The sequence below is a fragment of the Peromyscus maniculatus genome, chromosome 4, assembly GCF_049852395.1.
Source record: "Peromyscus maniculatus bairdii isolate BWxNUB_F1_BW_parent chromosome 4, HU_Pman_BW_mat_3.1, whole genome shotgun sequence".
Lineage (NCBI taxonomy): Eukaryota > Metazoa > Chordata > Mammalia > Rodentia > Cricetidae > Peromyscus > Peromyscus maniculatus.
Window position 1 is genome coordinate 35,165,049 of NC_134855.1, and position 15,703 is coordinate 35,180,751.

The 15,703-nt window shown below is 43.4% G+C and overlaps 1 protein-coding gene and 1 long non-coding RNA gene across 7 annotated transcripts in view; one reads left to right on the forward strand and one right to left on the reverse strand.

The window, feature by feature from the left end:
- Positions 1-15,703, forward strand: part of Gpd2 (glycerol-3-phosphate dehydrogenase 2) — a 152,086-nt gene that overhangs the window by 20,743 nt on the left and 115,640 nt on the right. The window contains exon 1 of one of the 6 annotated variants that reach the window (XM_076569499.1): positions 11,327-11,437. The exons of 2 other annotated variants lie outside the window; for them this stretch is intronic. The gene's annotated coding sequence lies outside the window, so the exon portion shown is untranslated. Of the gene's footprint in view, positions 1-11,326; positions 11,438-15,211; positions 15,353-15,703 lie in introns of those variants that run through there. 3 more of the 6 variants (XM_042275305.2, XM_042275306.2, XM_076569500.1) reach the window with 3 other exon arrangements.
- On the reverse strand, positions 11,555-15,222 carry LOC121828638 (uncharacterized). The gene is made up of 2 exons (XR_006071094.2): positions 15,110-15,222; positions 11,555-12,938 (listed from the first exon to the last, which is right to left on the reverse strand). It is a non-coding gene; the product is annotated as an uncharacterized LOC121828638 (long non-coding RNA).

Below are 15,703 nucleotides of genomic sequence, written 5' to 3' on the forward strand. Positions count from 1 at the left end.
GAGGCTGTTGAGTCTAAATTGCTAATGTGCGCTGCTGATCTCCATCCGCTGTGTGATTTGACTGACAACAGTGTGAGCCTAGCCTACTGGGGTCTGGCGAATTGCATCTGCTCAGTCAGAGTGTTTCCTGAGCTGGAATTGAAATGCAGGGCCCTTTAGTTTCCAGTGTGACGACAACGCTCAGGCAATTGACTTTTGCTCTTCAGTCTCCAACAGGGGGAAATTATGAAATAAAATGGGGAGAGGCTGGGCATCCTCGTCAAGATTCAAACCCATAAAAATAAGTAACTGTAATTAATCATATGCAATCTCTCTTCCCTATTAAAGCTGTACTTAACTGGGTCACTCTGTTTCACATAGCAGGTTGAGCTTCCTAGTCTGCGGATGGTGTCCTGGGTCCCTTCCTCTGTTGTCATGTGATCTGAAATTCTTCAATACATGTCCCAAACTCAGTTCAAGTTATGAGTAGTATGTGTGTATTTGGGAAGATGATCTGCAAACAACCCCAGGCCTACAGGGACTAGATATGAAGATGGCTTCCTCTGTGGGTGTTGGAGAGGCTCCCTCAGCCAATCTATTCTTTGTATCAGCTTGTCGCACTGAATGAGAGGGACAGTCTTTCAAGTATGTGAGTTCAATAGGTATTTGTACTCAAGAGGATCCCGGAAGTGTGGGTTTTCCTAGCACAGATTCTATTTTTGATTGTGGTTTGTGTCTTTTACTTTCTTTCTTGGGGAGGTTTGTCATTCTTGGTCTCTTTCCTCTTCTGCTCCCTTTTCATATGTTTTCTGTATTGATAAACATGCTGTGTGCTGTTGAAAAAAAGAATAGTAACAACTGCTCTTACATACGCTCTCTCAGCCCTCCCTCTCTGCCCTCCCGGGCACTGGATGTCAAATACGGGACCTTTTCTGCTAGGCAAATGCTCTGCCACCGAGCTGTATACCCCAGTCAGTTCTTTCTTGAAACACAGATTTCATCAGATCACTGTGCTTAAAGCCCTCCATTGACTTCCTGTCTCTGTATTGTCAGAATGAAAACCTTGCTAGGAGGAGGTCATGTGTGACTTGGCACTTGTCTGTCTTTCTGACCTTGGCTGGAATCCATGCAGGCGCCACTTGCTGCAGTCACAGTGGCCTTTTGGCATATCAGAGAGGTGGAGCCTGAACAGGCAGAGTATCTTTGCTTGCCTCTTGGCCTCTTGCAAAAGCTCTTCCCTCAGGATGTATGTGCTGAGCTGTCCTCAACCGTCTTGTCCGGATCATGTTCCCGAGCATGTCATCCAAAGCTGATTCCTTCACCCTCCTAGTTACTCTCTAAACTGTTATTCATTTTCTTTTTCAGAGCACCTGTCATTTAAAAAATATTCAATTTTAAAAGGTGCTTATGTTTATAAAACACCCTCAGTCCCTGAAAACAAAGGGGTTCTCTGCTCCTAGAGCTGGGGCTCTAGCAGGCATCCTGATTCCCGGTGGCCCTCCTCCTGCTTTCTTCACTTGGGAAGATGGCTCAGGGATACTTTTCTGAATATTTGGTGGAGTTCTTGCTTTGTTTATAGTCTGAGAACTTACAATTTTTGTTTACCTTGTGTGTATGTGTGTGTGTGTGTGTGTGTGTGTATGTTTGAGTTCTAAAATATGGCAATAACAAAAATGGCTCATATTATGAAATTGGCTTCACTTTATCCAGGAGGCACGTGAATATATTGAAACAGACGTCAAGCGAAAATATATATTGTACTGACTGTAATTCAGTTATAAATTATGTTGAACATGCACTCATTACATATGTATATTTGGCATGTTTTTTGTAAGAAGTATTGGTTATATATAACCCTAGTTTTAATCTACATGTTAAAGATAGAGTATAGCTGTAGGTACATTTGGGCCGTTTGGCAAAAATGTTGGCTAGAATTAGGATGACTTCTTTACTTTGAGATACAAATGAATATATTGATTCTGATTAGCTGATCTGCATGTATGTGGTTAAAAGACAGAGCTGTGCATTTTCTATTCTAGCAAGTTAAAAAAATAGACTTCTTTAAATCTGTAGGAGGATAGAAAAATATTCTGATTGTTTCTAGAGCAGAAGCAGAGGTTTGCTGTATTGTTTTCAGGATAGTGTGGGTCTCTGTAGGTGAGGATAAAAGCTGAGTTGTGCACATGTATATGCTTTGAAATAATCTCTGGTGTGTGTGTGCGCGCGGTGTGTGTTCTAGTTAGGGTTACTGTTGCAGTACTATGACCAAAAGCAACTTGGGGAGGACAGGATTTACTTGGCTGACACATCCATATTCAGGTGCTGAGAATGTGAGGGCAGGAACATGGAGGCAGAAGGTGATGCAGAGGCCATGGAGAGGTGCTGCTCACATACTGGCTTGCTCTTCCTGGCTACCTCAGCCTGCCTTCTTATAGAACCCAGGGCCGTGAGCCCAGGGTGGCACCACCCAAAACGGATTGAGCCCTCCCCCATCAATCACTCATTTAAAAAAAAAATGTTCTACAGGCTTGCCTACAGTCCAATTTTATGGAGGCGTTTTCTCATTTAAGGATCCCTCCATTCCAATGACCCTGCCCTGTGTCAAGTTGACATAAAACGAGTCAGCGCATGTGGTGTGCGCATGTATGTATATTTGCATGAGTAGGCACATGTGTGTGCCGAGAATGTGTGTACATATGAATACGTGCATATGGTGGTCTGGAGCCTTCTTCAGTTGACCTCTGCCTTATTTATGGAAACAGCTTTTATTTGAATCCAGAGCTTGATGATTTGTTTAGTCTCGCTATCCAGCTTGCCCCTGGGAACCCATGTAGGTGCCGGGATTACAGACGGACTAACATGCTGGCCCAGCATTTACATAGGTGCTGCTGCTCCAAACTGATCCTCATGCCTGCTTGTGAGGTCCTTTCCTCACTGAACCATCTGCCTAGGCCCACTATTTCACTTATTTTTTTGAGATGTAGCTCAAACTCAAACCCATAATCCTTCTGCCTCAGCCTTTAAATTGTTCAAACTCCCCACTAGTTTTTTTTTAAAGACAGAGTCTCATTATGTAATCCTAGCTGGCCTGGAAGTCACTATGTAGACCAGGCTGGCCTTGAACTTATAGACAGCCGCATGCCTCTGCCTGCCAATTGCTGGAATCAAAGTGTATGCCACCCCACCCCACCCCACCCAGGTTTTAGAATTTTGAGACCGAGGCTCACGTAGCCAAGATTTGGAACTCTCTGTGTAGGATGGCCTTGATTTATGATCCTCGGGACTTTCCCTACTGGTATTCCCCACTGTGTCTAACTTGGAATTCTTTATCTGTATAAGAGCTGTGGGTAGTTTGCTGTATCTGAATTGTGTACAGCAAATTCCACAAGTTATCTAACCTGCAACAGGAGAAGGGACAGGGAGAAATGCCCCTGGAGTGTTAGAGCCAGAGGGTGAATGCCTCGCTTGATGGTGCATGACTTTAATCCCAGGTGGATCTCTGAGTTCGAGGTCAGCCTGGACTACAAAGTGAGTTCAAGGACAGCCGGGGCTGCTACACAGAGAAACCCTATCTCAGAAACAAAACAAAACAAACAAAACAGCCAGAGGGTGAACGTCTAAATGCTAGCTACATAGTTTCTTTTCATTGCTTGGAGCTATTTATTTATTTTTGGAACACAGTTTTAGTTAATTTGGCTCTCAGGTTTCTAACCATGGTGATAAGTTGGGAGTGCTTAGAGAGTTTAAAGTTTAAATTATCATCAGCCTGATAGTTTGGAAGAAAAAAAAAAACTTTACAATGCAGATAAAGGAAAAAATTGATAGGATGATCGGGCTGTCTAATGAAGACATTGATAGTTCTGTGTTTTCTACTGTTGCACCCTGTATCATAGCTTGTGTGTAATGATCAAAGTCCTTACAGAGAGAGACAGAGAGAGAGAGAGAGAGAGAGAGAGAGAGAGACAGAGAGAGACAGAGAGAGACAGAGACAGAGACAGACAGAGACAGACAGAGACAGAGAGAGAGAGTTGGAAAAAAAAAGAATTTACTGGGGCTGGAGAGATGGCATCACATGGCGGTTCACAACCACCTGTAACTCCAGTTACAAACAGTTGTGAGCTGCCTGGTGTGGGTGCTGGACATGGAACTCAGGTCCTCTACAAGACAAGTATGTGCTCTTAAACACTGAACCATCTCTCCAACTTCTTAAATGTTTTTATTACATTAATGTGTGTGTGTGTACATGCACTCACTTGTGTGTCAATCAAGGGACAGCTTGGCTACACCTGTGAGCCCTGGGGATTAAACTCAGGTCCTCAGTCTTGGTGGCAAGTGCCTTTCCCCACCAAACTATCATATTGAAATCAAAGACAGCTTTAGAATATTGAGCAGACGCCTTTGCCCTCTGTGCTTATGGGATGTAAGTTTCTGCCGCCTCTGTTGTTAGCTGAGTCATGTTGGTACCAGTGCATATCTCAGATCCCAGTGACTAGACTTTCCTCTAAGTCCACACTTACACTTTCCATGTAGGGTGTGTGCCAGATCTCATTGTGAAGGGGCCCCAAAATAGCTTGACCACACAGCAGCCATGACAGGCTTAGGGGCCTAGACACAGCTTCTGTGACAGGCTTACTGGCAGGCAACATCCAGATCCAGGAAAAGCCTTAAGCTGATACCACCCAGGGATCTACCCAGGGGTGAGGAAGTACCTGACATCCCAAACATTCCAACCATTAGATAAGGTGGCCAGATGTCCATGAGTCTAGCACACACCTATTTTTGTTTTACAGATACCCCTAGACAATTGTCAGCCAATCAGAGTCCTGGACCCCGGAAATCCCCTCACCCCAACCTCTGCTATGATAAAAAATATTCTGCCCCATCTGAGTTCAGGGCTCTCTGCTCTCACCTCTGTGTCAGACAGAGGGACCAAGCTCTGGAGCTTGAAATAAAAAGGCTCTTTGCTTTTACATGCGGGATTTGGTCTCGGTGGTGGTGTTTTGGTGGTCCCCACGATCTGGGCATAACATTCATAAAGGAGAAAGGGGAAAACAAATCTGAAAAGAGGATTTGGAATGATGCCACATGGGGGTGGGATGAATAAGATCTTATGACCAAGACTGTTCCAGCCATAATGGTTTTTGTTGTTGTTTTGTTTTTGTTTGTTTGTTTTTGAGACAGTGTCTTGCTGTGTAGCTCAGGTTAGCCTCGAATGTATGGGATTCCTCTTGTTTAGCATGCTTAGTACTAGGATTACAGGTATGAGGCCCACACCTGGCTATAGCCAAGATGGCTGAGATGAAAGTAACAACATTGCTCACAATTTTTGCTTAGGTGAGAGGAAACAGTCTTTTCTTGGGCAAGGGTGAAGGGACTGGAGCATTTAGATAATGTTATACTGTTACACATACTCTTGAATAGGATTATTGTGAGCAAGCATTTGATTTCAACCTCTTGTTTACTGATAGCTGTTTCCTTGAGGAGCAGACATTTTCTGGGAGTCTGATAACTTCAGCCAAAAGAATACAGTACAAAATTATTGCGACTAGTGAATTTCAGGGTTTCCAAAAACATCCATTGTGTGTGCAGCTTACACATTCATATTTATACTTGTAGATTGGTGGATGTGTAGAGGAGTGAATTTAAATGTAGGTTTCAGCAGGCTATGGGGTGAAAAGGAACACAGGATATATGATGTGGGAAGCTGTTCTCTGGGACCGTCTCTATTGCAAGGCAGCAGAGTGCCTAGATCCCCACCCCAGCATTCTTCCTGGCTGCAGAATTATTCTTTAATTCAGTTTTGATCCAGGGCTTATGCTGAAGTATTTGTAATAGTGGGATAGTAGACAGACCGGTATTTAAACAGTTTAGCTTTTTACAGTGTAAAAAGTAGACTGGAAATATGGTGCTGTAACTAATTATAATACAAACTCAGGCCAGGTCTTTTGGTTTGTTTATTTTAGTTTTGGAGACAGGTTCTCACATACTCTAGGGTGACCCGAATGAAATACATAGCCACGGGTTGCCTTGAACTGATTCTCTTGCCAATGCCTTTACCAAGTGCCCTGGTTTGGTTCTTCTGAGACAGGGTCTCACTATGTAACCCTGGCTTGCCTAGAACTCGCTATGTAGATCAGGTTGGCCTCAAACCTGTGGCGATCCTTCTCTCTGCCTCTTAAAGTTGGACCTGTACCATTACAGTGACCTAGTTATACAGTGTGTTTTTAAAGTATTATTATCATTATTATTAAAGATAGGGTCTCCTATAGCTCAAACTGGCCTCAAACTTTCTCTAGTTGTGATAACTTGGAACAGACATTCCTGCCTGCTCTTCTCTTCCAGAGTTCTAGGCTAAACAGGCACCACCTCCATGCTTGCCTTTTCGTCACTGTTCTTCACTGAGCTCAAGATTTTATAAACTAACTCCAAACATTTCCTAAGGTGCAACTGCAACTTAAATATATGTGTCATGTTGCCGGGCGGTGGTGGCGCATGCCTTTAATCCCAGCACTTGGGAGGCCGAGCCAGGTGGATCTCTGTGAGTTCGAGGCCAGCCTGGGCTACCAAGTGAGTTCCAGGAAAGGCGCAAAGCTACACAGAGAAACCCTGTGTTTCAAAAAACAAAAAACAAACAAAAAAATGTGTCATGCAATCATAATTGGAATACGTTTGAAAGAACTGATGTGGTTTCATACCATTCAGTGGTAAAAATAATAAAACAACTACAAAAAAATCAGTTGACAAAGATATTGGCCAGCCTGGGCTACAGAGTGAGAGACCATGTCTCATAAAAAGCAAAGCATAGCAAAAATCAAAACAAAAGAACCTCAAGGTTATCACTTAAAAAAAAAAATCTTCATTTGACTTGGTTTGTATTTTTTTTAACGTCATCTAAGACTTTTAGAATCACATTTACTTAATATAGTGAAATCGACTGTTTTCTCGGGAAACTGTGCTGTTCAGTAGCTGTGACTGTCAGTTGTTACAGTGCTAATGAATTTGGATTAGAGGCTTGATAATATTACAGAGCGAAGACAAACATTTGTACTCTGTTGTTAGCACACAGTACTTTATTCTGTAACAAAACAAACGGCTTTTTCTTAATTATTAAAGTAGACCCTGTACCTGCACATAAAGTCTAAAAAGTGGCTTGTGCTCTCAGAGTGATGCCCACTGTTCCCCTGACATGTAAATATGCTAAAAGAGACAGAGGGGATCAGGTGTCTGCCCAATGAGCATATTTATGTGGTTCCTAATGCCTTTATCTTCAAGGCAGAATTGAAATTTCTTTTTCAGTGGTTGAATACTCTTTATTTTTTTAAAGCACCCTTCTTAATGCTAAGTGAGGAGTTTCTTGCCAGGTGATGTGAAACTGAAAGTGTATTTACTTTTATATCAGGCTCCTATCCATAGAGTTCCTTACTTGCCTGGCATTTGGGATGGGCATTTCTAAAACCTGTGTTCTAGAGTTTTACATCTGTGAGGGTCATTTTACATCAGTCTTCTCAGGATTGCCCCAAGTTACACTTTTAGGACTGTAGGCAGGAAGTATTAATTTTGTTTTTATTTCTATTTACTTGAAAAACTATTATTATTATTGAATATGAATGTTTTGCCTGCGTGTGTGTGTGTGTGTGTGTGTGTGTGTGTGTGTGTGTGTACTGAATACAGGCATGGTGTGTCACTCAGGTCTCCTGGAACTGTAGTTACAGACAGTTGTGATGATCTGTTAGTGCTGAGAACTGAACCCAGGTCCCCTGGAAGAGCTGTCACTGCTCTTAACTGCTGAGCCATCTCTCTAGCCCGAACTATGGTCATTTGTACTTAAACTAAACCTGTTTTGTTGTTGAGAATTATCATGTGCTGTTTAAACTTTCTGAAAGTGGAGTCTAGGAACAAGAAGGATTTCCTTGTCTCAGACCCAGATACATTTCTTTCAACCGTCCTTCAAAACTCCTTGCCCTGGGTCAGGCTGACCGCCTCCCTCAGTGACAGGGACAAAGGAGAACAGCCTGGAGCTAAGGGCATTAAAACAATGTGCTCTTGAGAACGCAGAGAAGGTGAACCGTTTCCAACAGAGGCTACCACTGTTTGTCCCATGGAATAGAAGTGCCCAACGTGGGAACGGGAAGCCAGAAGCTCTGTCTCCAGAGAGAACTTTCCTCTCTGCCCAGAGGTCTCCCAGTGTGCCCTTCAGGTGGCTTCCCCCAGTCACTGCTGCGGATGTTGTAGTGGCCTGACTTGGTGGTGTTTGGCTGACTCCATGCTGCCTCTAGCTAGCTGCTGCTTGCTGTTTGTTTTCTCATGTTTACTTGCAACAGACCTAGCAGATTCTCGTTCATTTGAAGCAGAAATCACGGCTGCCATAGGTCACTCTCCATCCCCGAAGAGATTTCTCGTGCTTCTGCAGTGGACTTCTTGAAAATAAGGAAAATGGGTCAAATTTCTGTCCTAGTTTCTGTGTGCTTTTAGGTAGGGCAGACAATGCAAGGACACAATGTGGCAATTACTTCGAAAACAGCAGATATTTCATACGAAGTCAGATGTTAAATAATAAATGACCATTGAGCATTTATCTGCCTGTTCTCCTACGGCCTCTCCTTTTTGGATGTATTTTCATTTTAGAGAAGTTTGAAATAAATGCTTGGTTAATTGTTATCACACTGTGTGTTAACCTATAAAAAGAAAAATGGCATATTCAAGTTTTAGGTTTTTGTTTTATTTTTTAATAAATAGACTTTCAGTCGGCTCATTTAGCTGTTTTCCTTCTTTCTCTTTTTGAGACAGGATAGTCCTGTCTGTGTGGTTCTAGCTATCCTGGACCTCGCTCTGCATACCAGGCTGGCCTTGAGGTTAGAGATCTGCCTGTCTCTGTCTCCTGAGTGCTGGAATTAAAGGCCCGCGCCACCACTGCCCAGCCATCTCTCTCCTTTTATTTTTAGGACTGTTACTTACACCACTTGAAGTCTGACGAGCTTTGGGCTCTTCACTTTGCCAGTCTCCCCCCCCCCCCCCCCCCCGGTCAGGTTTTAGGGCACCTGCTTTTCTTTGAGACTGGAGCGGGGTCTTGGCCTAGCCTCATTCACACTCATTTGTGGTGGCTGTGGTTCAGCTCCTAAAATGATATAACTGACCCAGTTTTGCTTGGAGAGATTTGTAGAAAGTTATTTCAAAGTACTCTCTGGTTGAAACTTTTTTTTTTTTAATTTCAAAAACTTTAAAAACCTTTTGAAATTTATTTCCAAATGTCATAAACTTTTAAAAAGCAACACATTTATCCTAAATATATGTGCATGAGCAAAAGTAACAAAGAAGGACCAGACTACAGAAATGCATACATTGAAATCTCTGTGCAGGATTCTGCACATAAGTAGGCTAGCATTAGATAAGACCTGTAGTTATTTCAGCAATCTTTGTAGAGGCTGAGATCAAGCAAGGTCTAGCATGGCCAGCTCACTTCCAGCAATGCTGACCAGAAGCCCAAGCAATCGAAGTTAGGCTAGCTTTACAGTGACGTTAGAGGACCAACTTTCCATGTACAGCAATCATTTTAACATGTTTAAGGTGATCTGTTCTCATTTAATGGCAGCTAAGGTAAATCAAACATAGAAATCCCTTGTTTTTGTTCCTCCTTTTTCTTTATTAATCTGTCAATACTTTTCCTGCCCCCCCCCTTTTTTTTGTGGGTGGGTGGGTGTGAGCCTCCTTGGCATTGATTTTCGAAGTAGATTGAATGTAGAAAGTCCTGCTTTTCGCTGAAGTAGCCCTGCTGTCCGGGAGGTGTGTAAGGATGGAACACAAGTCGCGTGGGAAAATGGTGCTTACCCTCCTACTCTGCCATAGCCTAGAATCTGATCACCCGGAACATGAGGATACATTATGTTCTCACTTCTTGGATCTTTCATTTATCTTGTGTTACTAGTAGAATGCTTTGCATATTGACTTCTGAAAAGACTTTGTATATTTGTTCTCTGTTATCATGCTCAGTGTGTGTGTGTGTTCTTTACAATTGCAGCTTTTCATTGTTACACACACACACACACACACACACACACACACACACACACACAAGGATAGGCACATACTGTTTTTTCAGAACTTGATGCACTTTGTTTCCTGTTAGAGTCATGTCGTAGGAAGAACTCTTGCATCCATTTTCCAACCAGTCTTTGTGTTTTGGTTGCTACTTGATTGTGTAAACACTCCATCGGTGTGTTCCGTGTCTGAACCAGAAGGTATTTCTTTGTGGGGAGTTGGGATAATAAAGAGTTCGCTTCATTATAACTTGCCCAAACCTGGCTCTGCTGATGCTTCCTCATAATCGCATCACTTGGGAGACGGAGGCAGGAGATCAGAAGTTTAAGGCTAGCCTGTACTACAGGAGACTGTCTCAGAAAACACGAAACCTTAAATAAAACCTCTTCTAGTTCAAAGTCCCCAGAAACCCCCGCTTTTTTTTTTTTTTTAGCCTGGGACACTGGGAGGGAAAATACTTCTGAGCTCGCTTTTTCCTCTTCCATTTTGCTGTGGGTTGCTGTCAGTCTCCACGAGTCTAGACATAGTGGGTAGGATTTCCTCTGAGCAAGTACAGCACCTTAATTTTGTAAGATTCACATGCCTTCTAAAAGTCACTGGATTAATATGTGGTTGGACATGTGGGTTGGGCCCCTGAATTGTGCCTCTCATGGGTGTAACAGTGTGACATGACTCAGCTGAATGAGGGGGTGGCTTTCCGGGCTCAGCTGCAAACTGGGAGTGAAGTGCAGGGGGCTTTGAGTTCCCTTGGGGCCTCCTCCTGTGCCTAGTTTGTAAATGGCAAATAAGTTAGCATGTGCTACCCCTGAGTTATATCCTGGGGATCTTTCTTTATCTCCAAAATGCCTGGTGCATTTATCTGGGTTTTTAGTGTAGGTAATCAGAAGAGCCTGGGACACTTTGCTGTCTTGCTGGAGAGACCGGCGGGGGCTCCCCCCCCCACCAAAAAAAAAAAAAAAGCCGCAAGGCCGGTGGTTGAACTACTACTCTCCTTGCTAGACAAGAGCTCCATCCTCAGCCCTTTGCCTTTCAAGACAGGTCTTGCTCTTCACCTCAAGCTGGCCTCCTTCCTGGTCCTGGGAGGACAGGCATGCACTACCACACCCAGCTGAAGTGCCCTCTGAACTGTACTTTTCCCTTGCACTGATCACACTTGTGAGGGATGCTTATTCCTGTGCTGGCAGGAACCTTCAGAAGTTCCCATTTTTCTGCATTTAGTGGAGAACAGGGAGATTAAAAGTTCCTTGCTGGTCACTGGGATTGCTTTATGAGAAGCCAGAAAGAGGAGAATTTGTCTAGAGGTCCAGGGTTTCTCTCACAGTGAGAGATAAGTATATTTGCATGACATCTTTCTTATGCTACCTTTACGTCTTGATGAGTGCTGAGAGAGAAGATTAGATGAAGATCTGGAGGGGAGAGTAACGTGAGTACTGTGGGTAGAGAATTCAGGGGCCATGAAGTACACACTCTTTCTAGCATAAATATACTTCTGATTGTTCTTCTATAGTTTTCTTTCTTAAAATTTTTGTTTTATTTAGTGTGTGTGTGTGTCTGTGTGTGTGTGTGTGTCTGTGTGTGTGTCTGTCTACAATGTGTCAGTGTGCTTGTGCTCATGCATGCATACAGCCGAGCACAGACCACGGCAGATGTGTGGAGCTCAGAGGACAGTGTGTGGGAGTCAGTTCCCTCCATCTTGGGATCTGGGGGATTGAACTCCTAAGGTCAGGCTTGTGTAGCAAGCTCTTTTACTACTGAGTGTTCTTGCTGGTCCTTTTGTATTTTCTAGTTGGTGGTTATTGCTTGCTTTTAAACATAGATGTGTGATTAAGTTGTTCAAATGTATGGTTTAGCTGGGACGGTGGCCTTGCCTTTGAGTAGGAGGCGACAGCCAGGGACCACTCACTCAGTGATGTTTTTGAGATGTGCTTTTCATGTTTGTCAGAGTTGCTACTGTAGTGAGAGTCTTCAAGGGATGGATAAGCGTTTGGTCGAAGCGGGTAAGAAAGCAAGCTTAGGCAGTGCGCACAGGCTTTGAGACGTGGCAACTGTAGTTTAAGTCTCAACTGTGCCAGCCCTCCAGCAGCAACTGTGATCGCCACTTCTAGGCTGATGTTTCCCGAGCCAGTACCTGTAGCTGATTACTTTGATGACCCTCTTTCTAAGTTTTGGATGTGTGTGGCTAGCTCTCTTGTTTTCTTCAAATAAACGATGTGTTAAGACTTCAAATTTCCTCAGTTCCAAATGGATCGCCTTGCCCCTTCAGCCTCTTTGTCTTTCTGGATCAGAATATTTGTACCCCGGGGGCCAACTCCCGACTTCCAGGGTCACGCACCTTAACCATGCTTGTTCTCTGCCACTTCCTCCGGGAGTCATCGTTTGTCAGGCCCTCTTGAGAAATTAGGGATTTCTCTGCAGTCACCTTTCCCAGGGCTGCCTCAACCCAGGCTCCTTCAGCTCTCACAGGCACTATGTCCTTGTCAGCTAGTTATCTATCCTGTGTCTCGGAACCTTCCGCACAGAGTTCACTGTAAAGGGAGACCTCAATCTTGAGGCGGATGTGTGTGTGAATGAGGACCATTTTGACCAGGCTTGGCCAGCTGAGCTGGCTTCTTGGAAGAATTAGAGTTGGGATGTGCCAGCACGGGAGCCAGTCCGGAGTCATGTGCTTGTGAGGTGATGAACGGTCCAGGAAGCATGGACATCGAGCTGTGTGATAAGCCAGTTACTTTTGCGTTTGTATCATCTTTATGGTTTTCGTGTACCTTTAATGCCAGAAGGTGAAGATTCATCCGTATTTTTGCTTCTGTCATCAGTGGCAGGGGGAGATGAGCTCTGTCTGTGCTGATGTGAGTTGCTGGCAGAGTTCTTCTGGGCTCTTCTGCTCAGGTAAAGCAGAATCCTAGAGTAGGCCTTTGAGACTGGACCTTTGAGTGGGAAAGGATTTCAGAAGTGAAACAGAATTACCTTAGTCAAAGGATATACTATCAAACAAAGTTTACAGACTACTAAGCAACGTTTAGAAACTAAGTAAAATTTAAAATTTGGAACAAGTAAAATTAAAATTAAAAATATAAAATGTGAGCTGGTTTACCTTTAAAGAATTTTCTTCAAAATTAAAAATAAATTATTTTCATTTGAAGTGTATGAATGGTTTGCCTGCATGTATATATGGGCATCATGCACACGCCTGGTACCTACAGAGGCCAGATGAGGGTGTCAGATCCCCTGAAACTGGAGTTAGACAACAGTGATCCTCCAGGTAGGTGCTGGGGAAACCAGGTCCTCTGCAAGAACAGCAAATACTCTTAACTGTTCAGTCATCTCAACAGTTGAAGAATTGTCATTTGTATATGGAATGTTGAGGTGGGTTTATGAGACGCCTTATATAGATTTATGATGAAAGAGGAGCAGAAGCCAGGTGGTGGTGGCGCACGCCTTTGATCCCAGCACTCGGGAGGCAGAGGCAGGTGGACCTTTGTGAGTTCGAGGCCAGCCTGGTCTACAGAGCAAGATCCAGGACAGGCTCCAAAGCTACACAGAGAAACCCTGTCTTGAAAAACTAACCCCCCCCCACCAAAAAAAAAGAGTACTGTTGACTGCAAGGCCACAAGCATCCTGCCCTGTGTGAGCACAGTTCACTGTTGTTAATAGCTTAGTCTTAGAGGACACACACTATCTCTGATAATTTTGATTTTTAGGTTCTGTTGAAGTTTCTTAAAGGGCAGGTTCTGGGGTGGGAGGCTGCTTTCTTTTCCCACACTCCCTTCATTTCTCCTGATTTTCTATTCTGCTTCACATTATTTGCTGGCTTCCTGGTTGCAGCTTTTATTACTGAAGTATATTATTTTATGTGTATGGATGTTTTTCCTGCATGTATGTCTGTGTACCACTTGAGTGCCTGGTGCCCGAGGACGACATTTGGATTCCCTCCCCTGGAACTGGAGTTCAAGAAGGTTGTGAGCTACCATGTGGGCACCAGGAGTCAAACCCTGGAAGAGCAAACTGTGCTCTTGATTGCTGAGCCATTTTATTATTTTAAAATCTGATACTTGAAAATAATTTTTTCTTTGTAACCACTTTTTCCTTATAAGGTGCTGTAATGAATACATGTCCATGGTGTAAGGCTTATATTTATTGCTTTTAAATATATTTCTTTAAACAAGACCCTCACTTTATTTGGCTCTAGATTACTGGTAGATACTTTGCCAGAGGCTCTATCTATACCTTTTAATGACATAGTATGTGTGTGCCAGAGTGTGTGTGTGTGTGTGTGTGTGTGTGTGTGTGTGTGTGTGTGTGTTGGGGGGTAGGTTAGAGGATAACCTCAGGTTTCAGTCTTTATTTTCCACTTTGAGATGGGACCTTTTGCTTTTCTCCTGCATACACTTGGCTAATTGGCCAGTGAGCTTCTCTCTCCTCAGTTACCATCTCTGCAGAAAAGCTGGGATTATACATGCTGCCAAATCCCGCCATTTATGTGGGCTCTGAGATTTGAACTCAGGTCTTTATGGTCTGAGGCAGGCTCTTTGCCCACTGAGCTGCCTCTCCAGCTGAAACCAGATGTTTTAAGGTGAAAAGAAGCAGAGCAAACACGCTATCAATGACAGCTTTTTCAGACAGGGTCTCACTATAGAGACCTGGCTGGCCTGGAACTAATAGAGATCCTCCTGTCTCTGCTTCCCAACTGCTGGGATTAAAGGCGAGAGCTACCACACCCAGCCCCATTTCAACATTCTTAACAAAAACAAATCTATTACTGAGGATTTTAGGATAACAGGGAGAAACAGTCTATGTTTTAGACCTCGGGCTGCCTGTGAGTGTGTTTTACTCATTATAGGTAGCTGGGTGACCTTACAGAAGGATTCAATAATAGTAGAAATAATCTTTTTGTTTTTTTGAGATAGGGTCTCAGTAGAAATAATCTTCAAAATATTTCATAAAATTATAAGATGACTACAGTAAAAGTTATTGTTAGCCCTAGTGTTATGTGAATACCGTTTTCGTTAGTACTAGTGGGTTATTGAAAATAAGCTTGCGAAGTTTAGCACAGGAAAATTAAATTGAAAGATTACAATTAGGTGGGTAGGAAACTCACCCTTTTGGAAGAATCAGCCCTCAACTTCATTGGTTGACTGAACAAACACCTAATGCTGAGACATTCTCATTGACTTATATGTACCATCCCACATTTGTTCTTGATGATGTGTGGTTTCCTTTGTGAGGTCATGAATGACATTATCAGCAAGACCAATAGTATTACTACCCTAAGTGAACCAGCCGTCAGACTCACATCAGCTGGATCGTCAAGCTTCTGTCTATATGGGGTAGGCATGTGTAGGTAAATAAAACTAGGACTCTGATTTCTGTCCCAAGTTGATCAAACTAACCCTCTGATGGTGGCAGGCTGTCCCAGGGCCCACATGATTTCTCTTGTTGAGACAGGCATCCATGGGAACGTTTGTCTCAGCACCTTAAACAGGGTAAGGCTGTGACAACTGAGTGTCTGTCTTTGACTTTTTTTTTTTTTTTTTTTTCTTTTTCAAGACAGGGTTTCTCTCTGTAGTTTTGGTGCCTGTCCTGGATCTTGTTCTGTAGACCAGGCTGACATCAAACTCACAGAGATCTGCCTGGCTCTGCCTCCTGAGTGCTGGAATTAGAGGCATGCACCTCCACTGCCCTGGCATGGTTT